The following is a 25,232-nucleotide window of genomic DNA, read 5'->3' as shown; positions in this document are numbered from 1 at the left end:
GAGAAATTCATCAAACCACATTGGAAAAGCACTTCTTTCTGTAGTAATTAGGAAGCAAAGAGCACTGGCGGGCCCATTTGTGGAGGGAAGCATCAGACCAAAAACTTCCATCTAATCTGAAGTTACATAAACCCATGTTCCATCCACTTTATCATGATAAAGTGAGATTCCTCTGTGAGAATATTTAATGTCAAACCCAGGAAGTTTTCCTGTTTGAACGTGTGTGCTATGCTGACCATTTCCACACTCATTTCCAAGCCCACCTTCTGATAACATTCAAATTAGTTATTAACAACTACTACTTATTACAACTGCTCTGTAGAACCCTGATATTTCATATATGTATTTTCATTACACTGATCTATGTAAGTTTATTACACTGATCTATGAACCTCTGTTATGCTGATCTATATACTTTTGTGATGCTGATCTACATAAATCTGCTGTGCTGATCTTGTAACTCTGCTCTGCTGACCTATGCAAGTGTCACTCTGATCTAAGTACTATATTACACTGATCTACGTACCTCCATTCCACTGATCGATATAACCCTGCAGCACTGATATATGTAACTCTGTTACACTGACCCATGTAGCACTGTCACTCTGATCTAAGGATTATATTACACTGATCCATATAGCTTCATTTTACTGATTTATATAACTATATCTCACTGAGCTCTGTAATTCCAGCCACAGACCAAAATCGAGCAAGTTGAAGTTTTCACTTTTTCCCTGATTGCTTCACTGTTTTTCTGTGATGACAACATAATTAATTTTTAATAGATTGTAATTATACTTCAGAAAATGTGGTTACAGTAGCTTAAGGCAATAGGTGGGAAAAGTGGTGTTAATCTCTTACCCCTCCCATTAATATTTTGCTTTCTTTTTCTCCAGAGAGTAGTTTCTGATCATTCATTACAGCCCAATAGGACTTGTTGTTTTAGTTGGGCGGAATGACGCTTAACACATGTTATATGTTCATATTGTCATGCACTCTGATAGCGAGCACCAATATCTTATTTGTGAAATGTTAATGAAGGAATATTGAAAAGGGATAATAAAGGTGAATGGATGGTAAAGTAATGAAGGCATGTTTGTACTGTATTTCCAACTGTATAAGGGTGGCATGGTGCTGCTGCAGGTAGCGCAGCTGTCTCGCAGCTTCAATGACCCAGGTTCATTTCTGATATCTGACGCTATCCATGTGAGTCTGCACATTCTCCATGTGACTGCGTGGTTTTCCTCTGGGTGCTCCAGTTTCTTCCCAAAAATCTTGCTGGTTGGTTAATTCACTACTGTAAGTTGCCCCAAGTGGAGGTGGGTGATAGGAGAATCAGGGTGGAGTTATTGGGCATGTGAGAGAGATTAAGCTACAGGAAAATAAGTGGATGAATGGGACTGATGGGAATGTTCTCAGACCAATGACTTAATAGTTCAACTTCAAGTTTACATTCATAGGCATGAAAGCTGAATACCCTCCTGCCATAAAGGAAAATAAAATTAAAATGTATGAAATATAATGTTATTTGAATCACCCAATATTCAAAGTTCTGACAGAAGAAAGAAAGATTTTAATTATGTTTGCAAAGTTAGTTTTTCTAGATACCATTATGTGTTATTCTGTTGCTTTATCCCCATATTTGATGCTTAAAATCACATCTTACAGACGCTGCTCGTCTTACCAAAGGTCTCTGTTATTGTCTGCAAAACTACTATCAAAAGCAGGTATCTGCTGTTTAGTTATTTTGCTTGTGCATGCGTCTGCTTGACAGTATTTGTCACAGAATGATCTGACAAGCAAGGGTTATTCATTAAGCTTCATCAGAGTAAGGTTAAATGATGAGCAGGTGTTTGGTACCTGCCCCGCAATGGCAGATATAGTATCTATATTGCTGGGCTGAAAAGACTGAATATTTTCTTCAAATAATCAAAACTACTTTTTTTGGTGCATTGGGAGCAATTCTTTTTAATGGAGTGTAATGTTTACAATCAGATATTGGGGGATTGGGTGGGAAGTGTACTCTGATCTCTTTATTCACTCTTTATTTTAATGTAGATTCATCTTCTGATATATAAGACATCTATTCAAATAGTTTGCCATGATTCAAAGCTTGCAAAGTACAACAGGAGTCATGCAGCTAGCCACGGGCTCTTTCTTCCCCAACATCCAGGAGAAGTTTTCTGGTCAATCGAATGAATGCAAGCTTCAGAGTAGGCGAGAGTACATTTTAGTAGGTGGAATGGGAAGGCCAAACACTGCTTGGAAAACTAGAATTCAAATAGGGTGGAAGGCAAAGGGGGCTCAAGTGTACTAGGACTATATATTTAACAAAAAGCTCAATGGATTGGAAAGCATTTGGATCATTCCCATACGAATATACTAAAAAGCACTGGAGTTACCTTAAACTGCTGTGGAATCACATTTGGAGTAGAGAACTCCAAGTTAGAATAAAAGGTATATGTCTAGAAATCTGATCATTTAACCACATCTTTATGCGCTGCACTGTCTAATTTCTATGAACAATAAAACATCAAGGATTAACTGCCTGGATCATGACGTCTGCAGTTTTGTTCCTGGTCCTGTGTGTGTCTGATGTGATGAAGTATAATGGCCCCTGGACATACACACTTTGGCACCTAAGAATGTGCATCACACATGTGAACACCACTGTCATAATTTTCAATCACATGGAGGTAGACTTTCACAGTGCCCATGAAATCTCAATAACATGACTTAAAAGTGACCTCCCTGAGCCAGGGGACTCAAGTAGTTCCCCTTTAATACTTAGGTCCTCTGTTTATCCTCCTGTTCCCACAACAACCAAACACCACCCAGACTGCTAATTGCACCCTCCAAGCCAACCATCCCCATCTGCTGACTGGAGATCAGAGCTCCCTAACTTGACCATTCCCACCAATCTTACAATCCCAGCTCTGACCCTCACCCCATCCTCCCACTTAATCTCTTGCACTGGACCCCCAGCCTTCCTCCCCAACCAGATCCTTCTCCTTACCCCCAGCCTTTTCTCCCTAACAGTCCCCATGGATCCAGGCTGATCAAGTTCTTTGAGTGAAGTTGATTCAACAATGCAGAGTGTTGTGGGCCTCGTGACTGACTGAGTTTCCTGCTGAACCCATAAATAGAATGGAGACACAGGAGACTGCAGATGCTGGAATCTGGAGCAACACACTAAACACTGGAGGAACTCAATAAGACAGGCAGCATCTGTGGAAGGAAATGGACGAAGGGTCACGGTCCAGATGAAGAGTCCAGTTCACTCCTGGGCACATGGCACTTGAGCCAAACGACCTGTTTCTGTGCTGTAACATCTTTGTCATCCTTTGAACGTAGTTCAAAGTCAAAGTCGAAGTCCAGTTTATTGTTATATGCACAAGTACATGTATGCACAGGTGCAATGAAAAACCTACTTGCAGCAGCATCACAGGCACATAGCATCATATAAGCAGCATTCACAAGAAAAACATGAACATAAATTGTACACAAATTTTACAAGAAAAGTTACACAACTGGAACAAAAAAAGTTCATTTTAATGCAAAGTAATCAGAGTGGTCATAGGGTTGCTAAACTGTAGTGGTGATTTGTGTTTTGCCGGTTGGTTCAAGAACTGAATAGTTGAAGGGAAGTAGCTGTTCTTGAACCTGGTGGTGCAGGACTTCAGGCTTCTGTACCTCCTGCCCATTTCATGGGAAATGGAACACAATTGCTCACTTAAAGAAAGGCAGTCGCTGCATGCATGACATTTTCCTTAAGCCAATGAGTTGGCATATCTGATAATTATCGGAGTTGGATGTCTAAAATATCACGATGTTGGCACTCTGCAAGTTACCTGTGTGAGTTGCCAGATTTCTGTCAAAAACTGGCAAAGGGGTTTTAAGTCTTGAATGATGGTGTTGAATACATTATCAACAGGGAAACTGCACAAGGACAACAGACAGCAAAACCACATCCAGTTGTCAAATGGCCAGTTCATGTCTATCCATGATTGGTTGTCTCCTTCAGATGGAATTGACTCTAAAATAATGTGTGGTATTGTAAGGTGGGAACTGAAGCAGCATTCACGGGCATAATCCAATAACTGATCAGATGGGTCCATGGTACTCCTCGTGATTGTTTAGATGCTCAGCCATATTTATGAAACCCAAGGGAGGAAGCCTGTTATTAGGTTTGGGGGATCTAGCTATTCAGCATCAGATAATGTTGCCATACCGAGAGTAGCCCTATCTAGACAGGAAGCTTCCAGCCTGAATATTTGTGTTCATAACAAATCTCCAGCACACTCCTGGAGGATCTGTTGTTTTTGGTTTTCTGAGATTATAAAAAATGATTCCCTGCATGGAAACAGTGCACATTCCCTATCAGGTAAATGGAACTTCTATTCTGTGGAATTTTTAAACATATGGTATAGACACCATTCAGTGTGATGAATTTCTGTGCTGCCTACCACGGAGTTTAATTTTCCCCTTGTATCCTATCTAAACCATCAAGCTTGCTTTGAATTAAAACAATATGTACAAAAATTATCTCTCTTTACTGAAATTAGAGTGGGATCATTCACCTTCTTGTGTTATAGCATGTGGTGCCATGTCTAAATTAAAACCAAAATGTAACTGTGGTGAAATTCATTTTTAAAAAAATTACCAAATCAAATGGCAAGAAAGTCATAATTGCAGGAAAAAAAACAGAAATACAGAAAATTAAGCTTCCAAATAATAAGTGTTATTCTAAGTAAATAAATACCAGATTTATGTGAACTTAAAATATATCTTTCTGATTTGTCTTTTAATTTAAGTTGCCTAATTCAGACCCAGACAGCAATCTGTCACGTCTCAAGGAGAGAAGCTAAATGCCTTAATAAAATATTGATGCAGCTGCACATATGAAGGCTGACCAAATATTTCGCCTAGACAGTCAAATAAAATCATCATAGTGATCTTGAACAGCTCTCCTTACAGTGTTGTGGAAAGGTGCACTGAACTGAACACTTCAGCTATCAATAGTTAGCAATTCAAAAGCAATAAAATAATAAACAAAACAAAATATTTGAAACACATAAGGTCTTTATATTAGTTATATTATCCCAAGAATTGTACATTGCTTAACTTTAATTTCCTGGTGCTCGTACTTTGTGCATACTTTAGATCAGGGTGTACCATTTTTATTAAGTTTAAATTCTACCTTTTTCATTTTTTTCATGTTTCATATTAGTTCTGCATCTATCCCAGCTACGATTTTAATCAAAAACAGTATTCAGAATATGATTTCAAAAGATTATATCTTTGGAGATTTGTGATACATATCTTCACTGTATGACAGATTGCATAGACTTCTGATCTGTCTGGATAATCTGAATGACTGGTGGTTGACCTTTAATAAAAGAAAATAATAAAATGTCTTAAGAGATGGCAAACAGGTCACGTTCTCTTCCTAAGAAATGGCTGGAACTGTAGGCTCATCCTAATCATTATATTTCAAATTAAAATAACCGCATCTGTGGAAATATAAATCATTAAGTATAAACCTCTCAAATATATTAACAGAATTCTACAGGCAGATGAGTACAGAAAAAATGTGCTCTGCTGTGTTCCAGTAATGTCAGTCTGGTTATGAACATGGTGCACAATTCAGGCAGGGAAGTGTTAACTGAATGAAAAATACCTTTTCAGTGCCCCAACATTCACCAAAGCATATGGTTCATTCTTTATGTAGTCATTTCCTCCAGGTTTATGAAATAAAGACTTTTTACCAAATTATAGTTTCCAATACCAATGACAGATACTCTTTGAAATAATATGTGCATGACTGGCATCTTCAAGGAACTTGAGTGGGATAGTGATGCCATAAATTTAAAGGGACACTGGACAGTGACTGTATTTTTAATATTTTTTCTGTCAGTTGCTTTTCCTGAAATCAGTAACTCCTTCTCAGGTGCATTTCCCCAGAGGAGACCCTTCTTTGGTAACCATTGCTATGGCCATCTAGATGCTTGCTGTGAGTGTTGATGGGTCATGCGGGAACAAATAAAACCATTCCTCTACCTCAGTTGACACCTACACATTCACCTTCCCACTAAGGAATGCTGAATAACAATCAGGAAAGGAAATTCCAGCTATTTCTTCCCTTCTTAGCACATCTCTACACACCTCCAAAAACACACCAGCTGAAATCAGTTACTTAAACAGTGGGACCATCCTGATAGGTACAGTTCAATTATCTACTGAATAAACCAGCTGAGCCATTTGGGACCACAAGAGTTGTGCACAAAGTGATCAGAGTCATAGTTGCTGATTTCAGTCAGGCTTCCACATACAGAGGGGGCAGTGGACATAATGAGGCCCATACCACCACAGGAAGTGAACCTGGTTTAACTATTTGCATTTGGTGTAATGTATTTAATTATTTCATAGTTCATAGATGATTTATTGCTTGCAAACAAAAAAAACATACGAATGAGCAGCAGGTCTTCAAAACTTGCTCCACCACTGAATAAGATCATCATCAACCTGATATTACCCACAACTCTGCATTCTTGACAACCTACAGTAGGTAACCTTTCGCTCTCTTGGTTATCAAGAATCTATCCAGCTGTACCTTAAAATATTCCAAGATTCTGCTTCCACCATCCCTTGAAGAAGTTTCAGTGACTCTCAGTCCTCTGAGTGAGTAAACAAAAATCACTTAATCCCAGCCGTAAATGGGTAACCCCTTCTTTTTAAACAGTGATCCCTATTTCTCGACTCTCATAAGAGGAAGCATTCTCTCCTCATGCATCCTGCCAAGATCCATTGGAATCTTATATGTTGCAATCAAGTCCCTTCATATTCCATTTGCCAGATCTTTGCCCACTCACTTAACCTATTGTACCCTCCCTGTGTCCTCACAATTAACATTCCTATGTATTTTCATGTCATTAACAAATTCAGTGAGCTTTCATGCCTTCAACCAGGTCATTTACTTAAATTGTGCAGAAGTTGAGGGCCCAGCACCATTCTTTGTGGTACACCATTTGTTACATCTTGCCAACCAAAAATAGAACAGTTTATACCTACTCTATTTCTTGTTAACCAGCCAATCTTCCATCCATGCCAAAATGTTACCTCCTACACATTAATTTTAAAAACAACATTGTGTAAGATGTTTAAATGTCATTCTTAATAGTTTTCAAAGTCATTTAGAAGCATTGTCATCTGTCAATGCTGTTTTGTTTATTCAGTGCCAGTGACATGGTTTTGTATTTTGTCTATATTTTCACCTTGTGTGAAACTCAGATTTCAGTGAAAGTTCTCCTCCTTTCCTTGAGTGCATTTTTCATTTGATGCTTGTCTTTGCAGAGAGAAAACAACATTAAAGACGTGGGTGACATGGACATGAGGCGTTGAGTACATGAGTCACATAGTACGTGGAGAGAAAATGCAGTGTCTAACAGTGAAGGCCAGCTGAAGCTCCTGTGGCAGGAAGGTGAGTTAAAAGAGTTGCTGCAGCAGAATCATTACACATACTTCCCTTGGTATAATTGAGAAGTTATCCCATGAGGAAAGGCTAGGGCACTTTCCTTCAGAGAAAAGACCTGTTGGAGGTCTTCAGGAAAGAGCCTGAAAGGTATGATGCACAGAAAATGACTCTGCTTGCTGTGAGTCTGGAACTAAAGGCTTCATATGGAACATAGAACACTACAGCACAGTGCAGGGCCTTCGGCCCACAATGTTCTGCTGACATTTTATCCTGCTCTAAGATCTATCTAACCCTGCCCTCCCACATAGCCCCCCCCCCACCTTTCTCTATCATTCATGTGTCTATCTAAGAGTCTCTTAAATGTCCCTGACGTATCTGTCCCCACAACCTCTGTCAGTAGTGCATTCCACACACCCACCACTCTCTGTGTAAAAAAAACTTACCCCTGACATCCCCCTTATATCTTCCTCCAATCACCTTAAAATTATATCCCCTCGTGTTAGCCATTGTCGCCCTGGGAAAATGTCTCTGACTGTCCACTCGATCTATGCCTCTTATCATCTTGTACAATAGGCAACAATAATTCCAATAAATATTTTCAATAATGTAATGATCCCAATGAATTCAATAATTTCAAGACAAACTCCTTTATCCAGGAAGTGGCTACTACCACATGGAATCAGGGCAAGGAGTACAGATGCAGTCAACGGCAGAGCTTGCCTCTCGAGCTGTGGAGCTGGATCTTCACCCAGTGACTCACTGTTACAATAGCTACTTAACTTCAGGCAGATGTAGGGACCCTCAGTATTAATTCTAGGCTCTGGAAGAGTGACTGCGTTTTCCAACACTGCTGCTCCCTGGCTCCATATGATAAGCCCATGAGAGGAAAGATACTGAAAGGCTACATCAATGGGATTAGGTGAAGAGGGGTGCGAGGGGGCTCAAATTTATCATAAATACCAGCAAGGATCTTTTGTTCCAACTGACATACATATGATAAGATAAGATATCTTTATTAGTCACATGTACATCAAAACACACAGTGAAATACATCTTTTGCATAGAGTGGTCTGGGGGCAGCCCGCAAGTGTCGCCACATTTTCGGCACCAACATAGCATGCCCACAACTTCCTAACCCGTATGTCTTTGGAATGTGGGAGGAAACCGGAACACCCAGAGGAAACCCACGCAGACACAGGGAGAACATACAAACTCCCTACAGACAGTGGCCGGAATTGAACCCAGGTCGCTGGCACTGTAATGGCGTTATGCTAACTGCTATACTATCTTGTGATACTTTATAATAAGTCAATTTTCCTTACCTTTGGTAAGGAAGTAAGGGTATGATTGGTAAAGTGGTTGATTGGAGGGAGGAACTGCAAGTGAAAACAGATGCCAAATATACCAGCCTTTGAACCCCACTACTGGAGAAACTACCCTGGTAAAGAGACTGCATGAGAAATTATTCCATCAACATACAAAAAGCAAGCACCATATTTATGAACGCCTTATCAAAGAACATGATAACATGATCTTTTATCAGACTGTATCATTCTCATGAGGGACATTTACCTGTATCCCCAAGGTTATAATGCTCTGTTGAACAGAAATCAAATAGTATGTTTGGGATTGAGAGATTTTCAACTACCAAACAATCTTTAGCCTCGTTTTTCTCTCAATGTGCAGAAATGTGCTCTTTTCTCTTGAAATATTCTGTTTGAACCATTTAACGAGGTTTCTTCCTTTATACCAGCATAAAAATAGCCCTAACAATGATAATGAATTAAATCCAGTGGATGATTATGTTAATCTACTTTGTCCTTTTCTACTTGAGCACAGATATGATTCCTGTCCAATGCCTGATCTCCAATGTGCAGCTCAATTGACCTATCTTGATTGGTTCCAAGCATACCTATCCAATCACAGACCAAAGTTTTTTTGTCACCCACATACCTTCATCTTGGCGTCCCAAACAATTCTTCTTTAATGCATCCTTTTTTCCATCTACATGCTGCCACTTTGTAAGATCATTCACAGCCATGTGATAATTCTCCAGAAAGGAAAAAGAAGAAAGACTGCATCTCCTGCAGTTTCTTCCACAATCTCAGGGCTTATACCTTTGATAGTTAAGAAAATACTTTGAAGTGGAGTCACTGCTGCAATATAGGAAAATACAACAGGCAATGTATGCAAAGTCCTATAATTAGAACTAAGCAGATAATCTGTTTTAATGATAGTGATTGAGACAGAAATGCTAGTCAGGGCATTAGATAACTTCCTCTGCTGATGACACTAAGTTTTATTCCTCCAAACCTTTGGACCGCTTATTCAACTTTTGCACCTGAATGAGTTGCAGTTTCTTTCAGCTGAACATTATGTAAAGCAAAGCATCATTTACCATGACAAACTTTCATCCCTTCCCTGGCCACTGCTCATGATCTCAATATTCTACTTCACGTCAGCCAAGCTTCTGACCCCAAAACTCTCTTCATTATAAGCCTGCTTATCTTCACCAAGGTACTCTGTTTGCAAACATCCTTCCCTTAGTTCATCTGCCTTTGTCTCCTCCAGACTCATTTCTTTTAATTGGAGCAAAAAACTGCAGATGCTGTTAATCCAAAACAGAAACAGAAAGTGCTGGAAGCATTCAGCCGGTCAAACAGCATCAGTGAAAGAATAATCAGTCAATGCTTCAAGTTAAGAGCCCTGATTCAGAACAGGGAAAGAGAGAAAACAAGCATGCTTTAGTTGCAAAGAATGGGAGCGGTGCGGAGAGCAGAGAGAATTTCTCTGATAGATTGGAGACTGAGGTTGTCTATTGTAAAAGTTACTTTAAGAAACTGTAGTTGGAGATGCAAGAGAAAAGAAAGAAACAAATTGAAACAAAACGGTACAGCCACATCTGTGAAGAGAGAGCCAAAAAGGTGACTGCTTATCCAAAATGTTAAAATTCCATGTTAAGTCCAGGGGGCTGCAACATACCCAAAGGTAGATGAGGTCCTGTTCCTCAAGCTTCCAAGCGCAACACAGGAGCAAAGTTGGAAGTTGAAGACAACGAAGTCAGATTGGCAGTGGGATGGAGAATTAAAGTGATTGGTTATTGGAAGCCAGAGGTCGCTATTGCAGACTTAATGTAGATCTGTTCCGAATGCACAGTCAGTGCTCACAATATAGTCTCCTCTGTGTTGGAGAAGTCAAATACAGCATGGGTGATTACTTTGAAGAACAGTTCAGTCTGTTCGGTCCACTGATGCTGCTTCCAGTATTTTCATGTTCTATTTAAACTATTTTAATATTCCCCCATCATCTTTCACCCCAAGTCACTCTAAGCTGACACATATGCAAAATGTTACCTGACTAATACTGCACCAGATATGACTTTCCCACTTCCTTGTCCTCTAGCATTGTCTCTCAGCTCAGACTCAGACTTAACACTGTCATGCTAGCGTTTAACTATCAATCTGAAGAAAAGCATAATTGCAAAGTTTTGGCCATTTGTCCTATCTTTACAAAATTTTAAAATACCTGCTTCTGTCAATTATATACGCAACATCCTTGTGAATGAAGACCCACACTCAACATTTCAGGAACAGCTTCTTCCCCTCCGCCATCAGATATCTGAACAGTTCATGAACCCATGAACACTACTTTGTTATTCCTCTTTTGCACTATTTATTTATTTCTGTAACTTACAGTAATTTTTATGTCTTTATGCTTTGCACTGTACTGCTGCTGCAAAACAACAAATTTCACAATGTTTGTCAGTGATAATAAACCTGATTCTGATTCTGACATCCTTCATATAGTTTGGAGACCATGTCTGCACAGTGTACACCTACTGTGGCCTTATTAATGCTTCATATAGTTGTATCATAATCTCTCTTACATTCTATGCCTGGCTAATGAAGGTAAGTATCACTTAAGCCTTCTTAACTACCTTATCCACCTGTGCTGCTGCCTTCAGAGATCCATAGATATGTTCACTAAGATCCATCCATTCCTCAGAACTTCCTAAAACCTTGCCATTCATTGAGTATATCCTGGTCTAATTAGTACTCTCAAACTGTAACACCTCTTATTTTTCAGGATTAAATTCCAGTTCTCTGCTCATTTTACCAACTGATCAAATCATTCTGTAGCCATTTCCTACCCCATCACGATTCACAACACCATCAATCTTTGTGTCATCTGCAAACTTACTAGTCATACCTCCAACATTCGCATCCAGATCGTCAGTGTATATGACAAACAGCAAAGGTTCCAGCACTGATCTCTGCAGTGCGCCATTGGACACAGCCTTCCAATGAAAAAACAACTCTCAGCCAAAATCTGCTGCCTCTGATTATTAAACCAATTTGGGATTTAATTTGCCAAATTGCTCTTGATCCCTTGGTTTCTTAGCTTTTGGATCAATTTCCCATGTGCCTGTTAAGTTTGAGCTCCACTTCTGTACTCCTTGTGTCTGCAATCAGTAAGCATAGTCAGCAAACCTCCGCCACAATTATTCTCAACACTGGTGCCCCATAAGGCTGTGTCCTCAGCCTCCTACTCTACTCTACTCTGTCTACACTTCTTGCTGCCTCAGTAAAGCAGCCAGCATAATCAAAGACCCCACCCAGCCTGGATATTCTCTCTTCACACCCCTCCCATCGGGCAGAAGATACAAAAGCCTGAAAGCACGTACCACCAGGCTTAAGGACAGCTTCTATCCCACTGTTATAAAACTGTTGAAGAGTTCTCTAGTTCATTAAATTGGACTCTTGACCTCACAATCTACCTCGTTATGACCTTGCACCTTATTGTCTATCTGCACTCTCTGTAACTGTAACAATTTATCCTGCAGTCTCTTATTGTTTTACCTTGTATTACTTCAATTCACTGTTATAATGAATTGATCTGTATGAATGGCATGCAAGACAAGTTTTTCACTGTACCTCAGTACATATGACAATAATAAACCAATTTACCAATTTACCCTTATTTGTCTTGGTGGACATTTGCCCTATGAAAATAGGTGGACAAGTTATTGCAGAAAGTTTGGCTCAGAAAATACATCTGTTCTTTTTCCAAATGGGAAATTTCTCCATGTTTCACAGCAAGCATATTCTAAATGAAACACAAGTAGTTTCACATCCCAAAATATGTAAAATCTGGTGACTGAAAGCCAAATAATCCTCCTTGACAACACGCATTGTTCATTCACTGAAGTAATCCAGCAAAACTTCCATACTTGTGGGGCTAAAATATATTGGTCAGGGATGTTCTTCTGGACATGTTTTAGGAATTCACTCTCCTTCTGCGTTACTATATTTTATACTGACATCATGATATTTTAAGCCCTCTACTATCATTGCTCCTTTTTCATATTTCTCTGAAATTTGCTCCTATTTAATCAGTAAAAATCCTTTGACAAACCTACCGGTCTTTTTCTGAGAATTTAACTGATGAGTATATGGGTGAATCAGGGGATGTATTTGGACTTTCAGAAGACATTTGATAAAGTCACAAATAAGGGATTAGTGTGCAAAATTAAAGTGCATGAGCTTGGGATAACATTGTTGGCATGGACCAAAAATTGGTTGACGGATCAGGAACAGAGTGTTGGAATAAGAGGTTCCTTCTCGAGATAGCAGACTGAGACTAGTGTAATACAATGTACGTCAATGATTTGGATAAGGAAACTAAATGATTTCTTATATCCTGGCATCAAAGAGGAAATGTCTCATTTTGAACACGTACCTTTGGTTGCAGAAATACTGTGTGGATCATGCATGATTTGGTACTCATGCTCTGTGTCACTCCCATCGCTGTACATACCTCTTACTGCTCTGTGGGATCGAGCAACCCAAAGGTCTGGTATCCCCACCCCAGAGAACTCTGAAGGCCTTTTGACAGCCTCCTGCCATTGATATGTTCTAAGTCATCAGGGGGATTTAGAAACAGTTCATTTTTTTTAAATTATGAATTTAATTTAAACCTTCTTAAATGTCTGGAAATTAATTATAAAAAAACAAGATGAAATAAAATAGAGAAAATTAAACAAACAACTTCCTGGTGTGTGTATGTATATATACATTCAAAGTTGATGACACTTAATTGGGTCACACCACTTACTCAGCCAGGGTTGTGTAAAGCTGAGGAGCCAGATGCAAAGTGCAGCCAGAATCCCACCCGGGGGGTTTGGGTTTCTTGCCCCAGCACCTGACCTCCAGTTCATCTCTGACATGTCCGTTACAATGTGAAGTTTCGATGGTCAGACATCAGCTGACCTGCAAGGAGGATGTTGACAGCAGTTCTCTATGAAGCCACCTGCTAGAGGTAAATATAACCCAGTATTCATTCCCAACAAATGAACTTCTACAATTTTCTCTCTCCCTCCTACCATCCTCCCTCATATTCCCACACAGCTGAATGTCCCACAATGCAGAAGATTTGTTCTGACCACATCCTCACAGGGTGTCATTGTGCTTGCTGGTATTGAGCTCTGGATAGCAAGTTGTGAATGTCACACACCCAGGGGGTTCCACCCTATTCCTTTCAGTCTGCCTGGTAGTCACCCACTCCCTTTCTGAACTCTTATCTGTGGAAAAGAAACTGTGGGCGACATAGTGGCACAGCTGGTGGATCTGCTGCCTCACAGTGTGAGAGACCCGGGTTCAATCCTGACCTTGGGTACTGTCTGTGTGGAGCTTGTATGTTCTCCCGCTGATTGTGTGGGTTTCCTCTGGGTGCTCTGGTTTCCTTCCACATTCCAAAACATGAGGGTTGGTAGGCTAAATGGCCACTTTAAATTGTCCCTGGAGTGTGGGTGAGTGGTAGAGTCAGGGGGAAGTTGATGAGAATGTGGAGAGAATAAAAAGTGGGATTACTGCAGAAGTAACATAAATGGGTGGTTGACATCAGCACAGACTTGGTGGGTCAAAGGGCCTGCTTCCATGCTGCATCTCTCTATGACTCTGTGACCTCCTGAACTGTACATGAAGCAGATTCCACATGTCCTGCAATGATCCCAAATGCCCCTCTCTGAGCACTTCCGAGCAGTTGCAAAACTTCCTGTTAAGATGTAGGTACATCTACCCCCACTGGTGTCCGTAACAAGCAAATTTTGGTTTTAGTTTGAAGGCAATTTCCTAACAATTTACAGCAGCACGAACAATGACATAAAGCACTAACCAATGAACTAGATTATATGTAACTTACCCATTTCACTCCTCGTTCACTACCCCTCTGCTTCTCCAAATAGGCTCTGCTAAAGCTAATTCTCCCTCTATTTAAATCTGCCACACTGAATCTCCTGATAGGAGCTGCACTTCCTGCTATTTAACATGACCCAGGTCTCCAAATAATGAAGGGAATTTGGTTTAATTATTTATCCAGGGAAGGACTTGGCTTAATGAAAGTGAAGAAAACCCCAGTAGATGAAATTAAATGCTTCAAAGAACCATATAGTGAAATTAACAATAACAGTAAATTACTAACTTTGGAATATACTGCCACCTAGTATGCTTCATTGAACCATTTGAAGGGAACTATTATCAGTTCTTGGTAAAACAAATGTTGTGTGGACATGAGGTATTAAGAAAGTGAAAAATGTTCATTTCCTGTTGTGAAGAAGCTCTTGGATGAAAGAGTACACATGAAAATATGACTCCTGAATCATTGTGTTTGCACAGAAATGATACATGAACACCTTCCAAACCATACAATTGAGCAGAACAATATTATCCCTGCAGTTGCTTTAAATATCTCGGCTCACACTTTAGTGCTCTACTGAAGGGGTGTTACACTGTCAAAGGTGCTGGCTTTCAGGAGAAACATCAAGCTGATGTCTTGGCCGCTCTCTCAGATGGGCATTAAAGATCCTGAGTACTATTCCATGGAGGAGGAGGGGACTTATCTCTCCTGTGATTGCCAATTCCTCACTCAACAAAGCAATGCTGCTGTGTACTAAAAGGCTGGCTGTGAATTCTAAATTACAAAGATGGCCACACATTAAACATCCTTCATTTTCGGTTTTTTTGGAAATCCTAGAAGAGACATGAAATGGCTATGGAAATGCAAGTGTTTTTTGTACATAATAGATCAAGCCCATTACATTGACTTTTTACCTTAATCTTTCACTTCCTATTCCCTTGCACTCCAACTTGAATGCACTACAAAATGAGCCACACTACATACTGTGCTTCTCTTGCCATTTTCCAAGAACATATTGAAGGTAACCTACTTAAAAGAAGAAACAATCTTCTTTTTACTCCAACACATCTGCCCCATTTAGTTGGGACTAATCTTCTCAGGCTCCTTCCACTTCACTCTCATATAGACCCTGCCAGAGGATCAACAATCAATGCCCCTTCCCCCTGGGATATACTCATTAACAACCTTTTTACCATCCAAGGTTTATTTGTAATGTCTAATTGTACTGAAGATACAATACAGATCTAGATCTAATTGTACTGATAACCTGGCTTTGAAAGAAATTTTACTCACGATTGAAAGCCTTTTAGAGAAACAAAGGACTGCAGATGCTGGAATCTAGATGAAAAACACAATGATGCTGGAGGAACTCAGCAGGCCAGGCAGCATCCGTGGAGAAAAGCAAGTAGTCAACATTTCGGGTCAGGACCCTTCTTCAGAACCTTTTGCCTAAGAATCCAGCCTCTCTACCCAGTTATATTTACCACTAGCTAATCAAATATCATAACATCAGTGGGGCCTTTAACACAAAATCACACCTTGGTTTTTCCTCCAACTCCTTAGGCATCATGCTTTCTTTTAAGCACCTCATTTTGTTCCAGTCTTCTCACTTCTCCTTTAAAAACTGTATTCTCAATGCCCATCAAAGCCCAGCCCCGAGCCCTACAATTTTCCTCAGAATCTGTAGTGAATACAAATAAAGAAAACAAAAGATGCAAAGTGCAGGGCTGTAGGACATGTCCAGCTGATCAGGCTGTGTTAAAGGTGAGTGAAAAACTGAGCCAGTGCTCTCAATGAATGACCTACAGTAGAAATGGCCAGTTGTGATACAGAGGAAGCGAGTTACCTGAACTTGTAGAATTTGATGTTGCGTTCAGAAAGCAGCATTGTGTGCCGACAGAAGATGAGATGCAAATCCTCAAGCTTACATTGATCCACAAACAGGACCATCTGGCCAGACTCCTTGTTTTAGCCTTGTCCCGCTGAACTTACTTCTTCCTTCCTTGACTCCTTTCTTTCTTCCCTGATAGTGTCCCTTCCTACTTACATTTGTGGCCAGCCATTTTAATTCCACTTCCCATTCCCACACCGACATGTCTGTCCACGGCCTCCTCCACTGCCCATTTGAGATTGTACACAGATTAGAGGAACAGCACCTCATATGCCGCCTTGGTAGTCTCCAACCTGATGGCATGAACATCGATTTCTCTAACTTCCAGCAACAACTCCCCTCTGTCCCTTTCCTTCTTTTTATTTCCTGATCCCACTGGTCCCCATCACCCTGTCTCTTTCCCAACTCCCATTCTTTCGATCTGCCCATCACCCACACATTCCTCCCACTGGTTCCCCTCCGCACCCCATTCCCTTTATTCCATGGTCCTCTGTCCTCACCTATCAGATTCCATCTTCTTCAGCCCTTTGTAACTTCCACCCATCACCTCCCAGCTTCTTGCATCATTTCCACTCTACCCCGTCCCTCACCCGCCTATCTCCCCCTCACCTGGATCCAACTGTCGCCTGCCCGCTCTTGCTCCACCCCTTCTCCCAGCTTTTTCTACTGGCTATCTCCCCTCTTTCTTTCCAGTACTGATGAAAGGTTTCCACCCAAAACGTCGGCTGACCATTTCCCACCATAGATGCTGCCGGACCCGATGAGTTCCTCCAGTTCCTTTGTGTGTTGCACCATTCTGGTATACTGCACACATCGTGCGTTCACATCGTGGTCTCCTCTACGTAGGAGAAACCAAATGCAGGTTGAGTGACTGCTTTGTGGAGCACCTGCATTCAATTCACAGGGATGACTCAGAGCTTCCTGTTGCCTTACACTTTAACTGTCCATCCCACTTCCACTCTGACCCACTGGTCTGTGGTCTTCTGCACTGTTATAATGAGGCCCAATGCAATCTCGAGGAACAAAACTTAGTCTTCCACAGGGCATGTTGCAGCCTTCCAGACTCAATATCGATTACTACAACTTCAGGTAACTTGCCTTGTGTGCCTGGGTCAAACCGATCATTTCTACTGTCATTCATCCATTTATGACATTGGCCCTATATTTCTCTTTCCATTAACACATCCAACACTGCTGAACATTTCCTACAGCTGCATTCCACACCTTTTTACCTTCCTTTGCTTGTATTCTCACTCTCTAATGGCCTTGTTCCCACATCTTTTGTTCATTTTCTCTCTCTCTTACTGCCCCATTAACCCTTTAAGTGGATGACCCCCTACAACTAATCACCACAGCAACCCTTACCTCGCCTTATCAGAGATATTCCAGTTGCCCTGTCCAGCCCTCCCTCACCTTTGCTGCTACTGAAAACTAATCTGTTTTGTCTCTGTCTCAGTTCCAGTGAAGGGTCTTCGATATGAAGTGTTAGCTTCAACATTTTGAGTTTTAATTTAAGCTAACTGTAAAGTGCTTACATGTGGATTCAGAAACTACTCCCCAGCTTATGAAAACAAACAAGCAAATCTATGTATGTGTTCTCAGTAGAAAAACATAAAATTCCTGATGATGATGAAGGACACTGTAAGTCTAGTCACTGGGTGTTTAAAGGAAGCTTATTTGACAATAGCATCTTGCCCCCTGACTAACACACCAAACTAAATCTTATTATTACTTTGAAATGCAAGTTCTGAACTTGAAAATCAATAGAGAAATATAGAAACAGGTTCAATGTAAAATTCCTACTTTAGCATATTGTCACTGGAATATGGAACTTTGTAGTCCTTTGAGCAAACAATTTGAGGAGCTTGTAACTGGTACAACACCAGTGCAATGTATTGTGTCACAGAGCACATTCTGTTCCATTTCTGTTATGCTTTGGTAAAGACTTAGCTAATTGTCAAATGGGATAGAGAAAGTACTGAATGAGGGAACACCACAATGGACAAAGTGCTAAAATGAATCCTTCCCCTGCAAGAAGGATGTGGAAGAGAAAAATGACTTGCACTTTCCCCCACCACTGTCCAACTAGCCCCCTCCTCCTCTACCTCCTAGTTTATATGAAAAATATGCATTCATATCCACCCTAAGTACAAATCAATAAATTGAACTGTCAGAATCACAGACACTCATATCTCTTTCCACATAACTGCAATAAACCTATTTAACTGGATTTGTTGCAAAATTGACTTAAAGATATTGTTGTCATTCTTCTGATAAGGCAATATAACAATATTACCTTCCATATTGTGAATTTTTAATGTCATGTATAAAAGCGATAATGTTCTGAATTTTGTTTGGCATTTTTTTTGTTGATCTGTATTTTGGAGCAAGTCAGCAATGACCCCGAAGAAGGGTATCCAAAAGGTGATTTATTCTTATGATGTTGATTTCTCCTTTCTAATAGCAATGTCATTTTCATAAATGAACTGAAAAAAATTGCCATAGACATGTAAGCCAGGAGTGAAAGAACTTTCATTTATAATGAATATTTTAAACACTTTTAAGGAGAACAAAATAACAATCGGGAGATACTCAAGTGATTAGGGAGGAAATCAATATATCATAAACAAACTTACACTTTTTATTGCTATAAAAGCCTTGGAATTTTGAAACAATTATCCAAGAGAGAATTAGATCAAATTGGACTGGAACTTACTAGAAAATGTTATCATTTCCACAATGATTTGCCATGCTATAAGTAGAGGGAACTCTGGAACATCTACATGAAGATGGAAGCATGTGTTTTCTGGCTGAGCTCCACTGTTGAACTCCACAGGGAGACTAACTACTGGGTTTGAACCTACTGCCATCCACCAGTGGCTAAACTAGGGTGTCCCCACCTGGACTACTATAATATGGCACAGGATTTAAATGGAGAGAAATGCAGGCAAGGGAAACAGGTAAATATGAGTTCATTTTAATTAATTGGATTTAATGTTTTAATTGATTTGACTGTTTTGTTTTATTTTAAAAATTGTGCAGTTTGTTTTTAATGATTTCAGTTTTTTGTCAGAGATATTCAGAAGTGTTTATATTCCTTGAAAGTTTTGACAGCTAGAATAGCTTGTGGTGTGGCATAGCAAAATATTCCTTCATCTGTTTCTGACCTTCCCCTGTTCACAAGGCCCTGTAAGGCTGCTGTCATATTAGATCCAGCTAGCATTTACCAAAAAGTTAAGTTCACAGGTGCCTTGGCACTGACACCAATGCACTTTGTTTTCAGGCTGCAAGCAGCTTAAAAGTGCTGCAAAACTTAAGGAGAGCCATTACTGACATTTTTTTGGGATGTGAAAATCCTTTGTAAACTTGAATATTTCAGTTCCCCACACACTTTGACATTCAGATCATGGATTTTAACTGTTTGAACTGGTGGATCAGGAGAAATCCACCTGCAATGTTCTCAGAAAAATGTGCTATTCAGTTATGAAGGCCTCTTTGCAGTCACTTGAATGTTAAAAGTTTAATTTCAAGGATTTTCTCAAAGATTCCTTGAAAAAGTGTTGCATCATCACCTACCAGAAATTCCTGGCCCATAACTGCTCAGTGGCTGACCAAAAATCCCTGGCCCATGAGTGTTCAGGAAGAACCTTCACTCCATTTGTCGGGAAGCCCAGCATAAAAGGCAGACAGGGTACACTCCTCACAAACTACCTTCCTGCCAGTCCTGTCATAAACCATCTGCCCCACCAGTGGGAGAGTCTGCGGATCTCACAGTGGCCTCGCCGACCACTTTAGAACACACAGAACTGGATCTGAAAGCAAGTCATCCTGGAACTCGAGGGCCTGCCTAGGAAGAAGGATAGGTTGACTACACATGCCAGATGACATGATGCCAGTATATTTTGTTGATCCCCTCACATCAGACCATCTATTGCCCTCTGTTTCTTGTTTACAAGCAGCATGTAGATGATGTGTGATTTTAGTAGCATATATTAAATACAGATAGGTCACAACAAATCTGCCTGTGCATTTTTTTAAAACTTCCGTGACTCTTTCCTCACTGCTCACATTTTCAGTAAATATGCAGTTAGTTGTTAGGTGCATGAAACCAATTTTGTCACCTCTGTCAATCTTACCTCCGTTTCAATATCAAAAATTGCCAGCTGTTGGTGTGTACTTTACAAGACTTGAAAGGATTATTGCAGAAAGGGCCCTTTTGTCATCCACCTCAAACAACAAGCAGCCTAGTCCACTCTGCTTTGAGGTGAAAATTTGATTCAGTGACACCGGGTTATTGAGACGTCCATAAATTGCTTTGCTTTTCTGCAGAACAGAAGTGTGTTTGTTCTGGTTACACTGAAGTTGTGTGTTCATATTGATTGACGCATAGGAAATGTAAACAATGCAGAAATGTTACTCTAATTACATCTCAGAGCAGGAACTCCCATCACCTGCTATCTAATTGTTATTCCACTACAAATGTAGAAAACTCATACAAACTCTCCCTTTTATTGAGAAACTTTTTTTTGTAACTTTCATGTTCTTCATTTAGAGCCCTTTAACTTTTTCCCTGCCGTGCTTTACAATATTCCCCTATTTCTCCAGAATAGTCCAGGTGGATCCTAAGAATATCTTGAGATAGTAGGTACTTGTATCTTAGCTATTTAATACTTATTATTAAAAGTTTGATATTATCTTGTTTGAACGTAAGGTTTTTAAGGTTTTTAAATCTATATTTGTAACCTCCTTTCCCACCTCCACCTGCAAAATAGTCACAAGCAATTTAAAATATTTTATTATACCTCCCTTCCATTTTCTCTAGTTTGAAGAAAAGACAAGTGATGATTATATTTGCCTTTAGAAAGCAAACTAGTTTTAAACAATAAGCTCCAGGTAGGTTTAAATTCTGATAGATTATAATTCACTTTAAGTAATTCTGATTTGGTGTGAGTGGATCAGACTACTGTTGCAATATAAACTTAGATATTTATGTTGGAATCCATAGTCGCCTCAGTAGGAAATAACTGGGCATCAGTCCAGGGTCAATGGCATTTAAACAGCTACAGGCCTCCATGTTTTAAACTTAATTATGCATGTGGTGAGAGTTGACAACACCAGTGTCCCTTTTTATCTGGAAACAAGATAGGAGGTCAAAGGCTCCCTCTAAAGTGAGACCAAACACTGTTTTATGTTGCAATTTGAAACCAGCAGCCAGAGGGGAGATTGTTATAAGGTTGGGGGGGATGCACTGACAACTGGTTCCTAGACTCTTTTGAAGGGATCATTTGTGGGGCCCATTTATAACCACCTCTATGCATATAGATTAGTTTACCATTTTATTATTCAGTAGAAAATGCAATGCCCTCAAATGATTCAGCAGCCTGGCAATGTCTAAGAGCTTCTTTCTAGGGAAACTTGCAGCTATTTTTCAAAACTCTTTTATTTTGGTCAAGTTTGTTGATTTTTAAAGAGATTCCAAAAGAAATGTGCAGCTTGTTTCACCTCACAGACCTGTAAAACTGCAGTAGACTTGATGGAAGAAAGTTGATTTTAACATGAACTCAAAATTACAAGCTAATTAAGTCTGTACTTAATGGGAGATTTTGATTTTTGATCCTGAGTGAAATTGCCACCAGTTCCTTGAGCCTGCAAGACCATAAATCATTTAGTATAACTGTTAATTTGTTCCTTGAGCAAATGGCCTATCTGCATTCACAGAACAAGCTAACAAGTGAATGAAAACACAACTGAAATAGAGGAGAGAATCCAAGGTTTCCCATTTACCAGCATATGCAAAATTCCTGTTAGACTCGGAGTCCTGGAGGTGGATCACTGCCCAGGCCTGCAGGGCCCTGTCAACTGGGGCCCCTTGGAAAAATAATGGAGGTGACTGAGGAGCCATAGCTGCCAACACTGGAGCTGAAGCTGCCAGCAGCCTTGTGGCCTGGCACACCTACTGCTCCATAAAGCAACAGGCTGAGAGGACAATCGCAGTGCAGTCCCAGCTCCTTCAAAGGAGTGATGTTCCCGTGCGGTTAGAGCACAGGGGAACTACGAGAATTGCTCTGGATAGGTTGCATGATGACCAGAAATAGGACTCGACTCTCCCAACTGCCCAGCCAGTCCGTGAGCCCCACCCAATGCCAGCTTGGGCCTTAGACCCAGAGACCATGATGGACCCCAGTCTGATCTTCTAGATCCAAGTTCAGATTTAAGTCTATATATGGCTTCAGACCCAGGCATTATAATGCTGATGGTCCTATATCTGTGACTGTACACCATTGGGGTATGGTACCAGAGGGCACAGGCCTGTTGCCAAATAACACTGGCATACAATGGTAGTGGGCATGGGTCTGCCATTGAATAAAAATGGATGACAGTACTGGTGGACATGGATCTGCACTGAATAACGCTGAGGTAGTTTACTGGGAGGTACATCTCCTTCACTCCCATTATCTACAATTTCAAGGTGTTCCTTTAAAGAGCTGGTCCAGACACAAGGTGCTGTCATATTCTTAGAATTGCCATCCCTTCCCCAGCCTCCTCCCAGACGTGGCTGGTGTTAGAGATAGACATATGTCAGTGAACTTGAGGGACTTCGGGACAGAGCTGATGCTGTGAATCGGACTGGTGGTTGAAAAGGGAGGAAGGATGTCCACCTTCCTGACTGAGGAGAATGGGAAATGTTTGGCTGTGAGAGGAAGGAGTGAACAGCTAGTTTTTTTTAAATAAAAGCACTGAGCATTACTGCAGTAATGCCTTTAGAGTTTACCTCTGAGTGTATTGACACCCTTTGAGGACAGCAATGCTTTCAAGAACATGGTCATCTTTCAGGAACGGATAACCAGCAGATCCCGCATTGTACTTTCTTGTTCCACCGTCACTTATTTAATATCCACACACCGTCGGCTGATTGGCCCGCTGAGCCTGTGTTGCTCCGGGGACCTTCTGTAGAACAGCGAGGCTTGTGACCTCGCCCACTGGCCCCACACACAAGCCCTATCCACGATGGGGGTTGGGGAAAGGTCTCCAAATCCCTCCTTACCCAGCGTCCCCATACATCTGAGCAGACCACCAATACTTAAGGAGTAAAGGTGCTCGAATGGCATTGGATACTTCAAACAAGATTAAGCATTGATGAAACGGGAATCTTTTTTCCCTTCTAAAAGCAAACAGCAGGCGTAAAATTTCGTATTGTTGGGAGTTTCTTGGAACTAGTTTAACACAACTAAACCTTATTGTAAATACAAGGGAAAAGGAGGGGTTATACGTTATTTGTTTTATTTATTCTATACACGTCCTCCAGTGTCAAAACCACGCAGGAACTTGCAAGCAGCCTCGAATCGGACTAATACCCTTTATTACATGAACTAATCCTTCCAAATCCGACTTGAAATAATGTTTATCTTTTGGTAGCTTAATTTCCCAGACTGAAATCTCGGGGTCAGTCCCCGCATCAGATATTGTACCATTTCAGCATTTTAAAGATAGTTTTGTCTTAAAGGCAAGCTATCAAAATGTTGCTAAGTTTGCCCACATTAAAGCAAATCCAAAACGTATGAAAAGGGGTGTGCAAAATAAGCAGTTCGAGGAAGCTCAATTGAAAACAAAAGAAACAAATTTCTGGTTGTTATGGATCTAAAGTCTGGAAGATATGGTTTACACCCATTTCTTTTGGTTGTGTAGTATTGAATATATATTCACCGAGGTTTACTGTAAAGCAATTTTGAACTTGAATTAACGGCATCTCTTTCTTTTAAGTGAGAAGTTAAAATTATAAAATCGAATATTTCTGATTTAATTCGGAATAAAACACGTTTCACGTATAACAAATACACTGGACTTCAGCGAAAAATTAAAGCGTACACTTTTGTAATTTGGATCACGGGTTTAAAGAATTGGACTCTTTTAAGAGTCACGACAGTCGAATCTGGAGTCCTGAAGGTAAAAGAACATTGTCCTTTAAGGATTATGTGCTCTGTGTGGGAAACCGAGTACTGTTTTAATCACTGTGTCTATTAAGATGTCGGAAAAGAGGATAGTTTTGTGTAATGAGATTCCCACAGCCACACACTGGTCATTATTGCCAACACACTGCAATCGTATTTGGACTCCGTGGTACTGCGCTCTGAAGGTTCGCTTTGGAGTCTCATTAAACTGATCCTTCGCCCCCCTGCGCCATTCACTGCGAACGAGTATTGTTAAGGGACTGGTATGATTACAAATTGAAAAATGACAAAGCAAAGATAAGATTGCTTCTTCTGATATGTTGTTATTCCGCGAAATATAAATAAGTAAGTTCCACCTGGGTCCACGGATCGCTACAATTAGTTCACTGTATAAACCTGAAACTTAGCAATACTGTATGTAATGCAGGCAAAGCTTCAGGAAAATAATGCGCCAGAGTGATATATTATGATGCTACAACACGTTACATTATTTATTTTGAATGTTCTCTTGTGATTTAGACGCACTCTTTAATTGTGAGGTGGAGTAGGTTTTGTTTCCTCCGCATTATTCAATCCTATTTTTTATTGTTGTGAACATACCTTGGCAAAATGGACATCTGAAACTAGAGAAGATTTTGGACAATGACTTCCTGAAACTTCACCTATGGCTTTATGTAATTAGAAACGACAGCGAAGTAGCTAGATTTCGAAGTTGTTATCTTTA

Source organism: Pristis pectinata, chromosome 13, assembly GCF_009764475.1.
Source record: "Pristis pectinata isolate sPriPec2 chromosome 13, sPriPec2.1.pri, whole genome shotgun sequence".
Taxonomy (NCBI): Eukaryota; Metazoa; Chordata; class Chondrichthyes; order Rhinopristiformes; family Pristidae; genus Pristis; species Pristis pectinata.
This window is presented reverse-complemented; position numbering follows the sequence as displayed.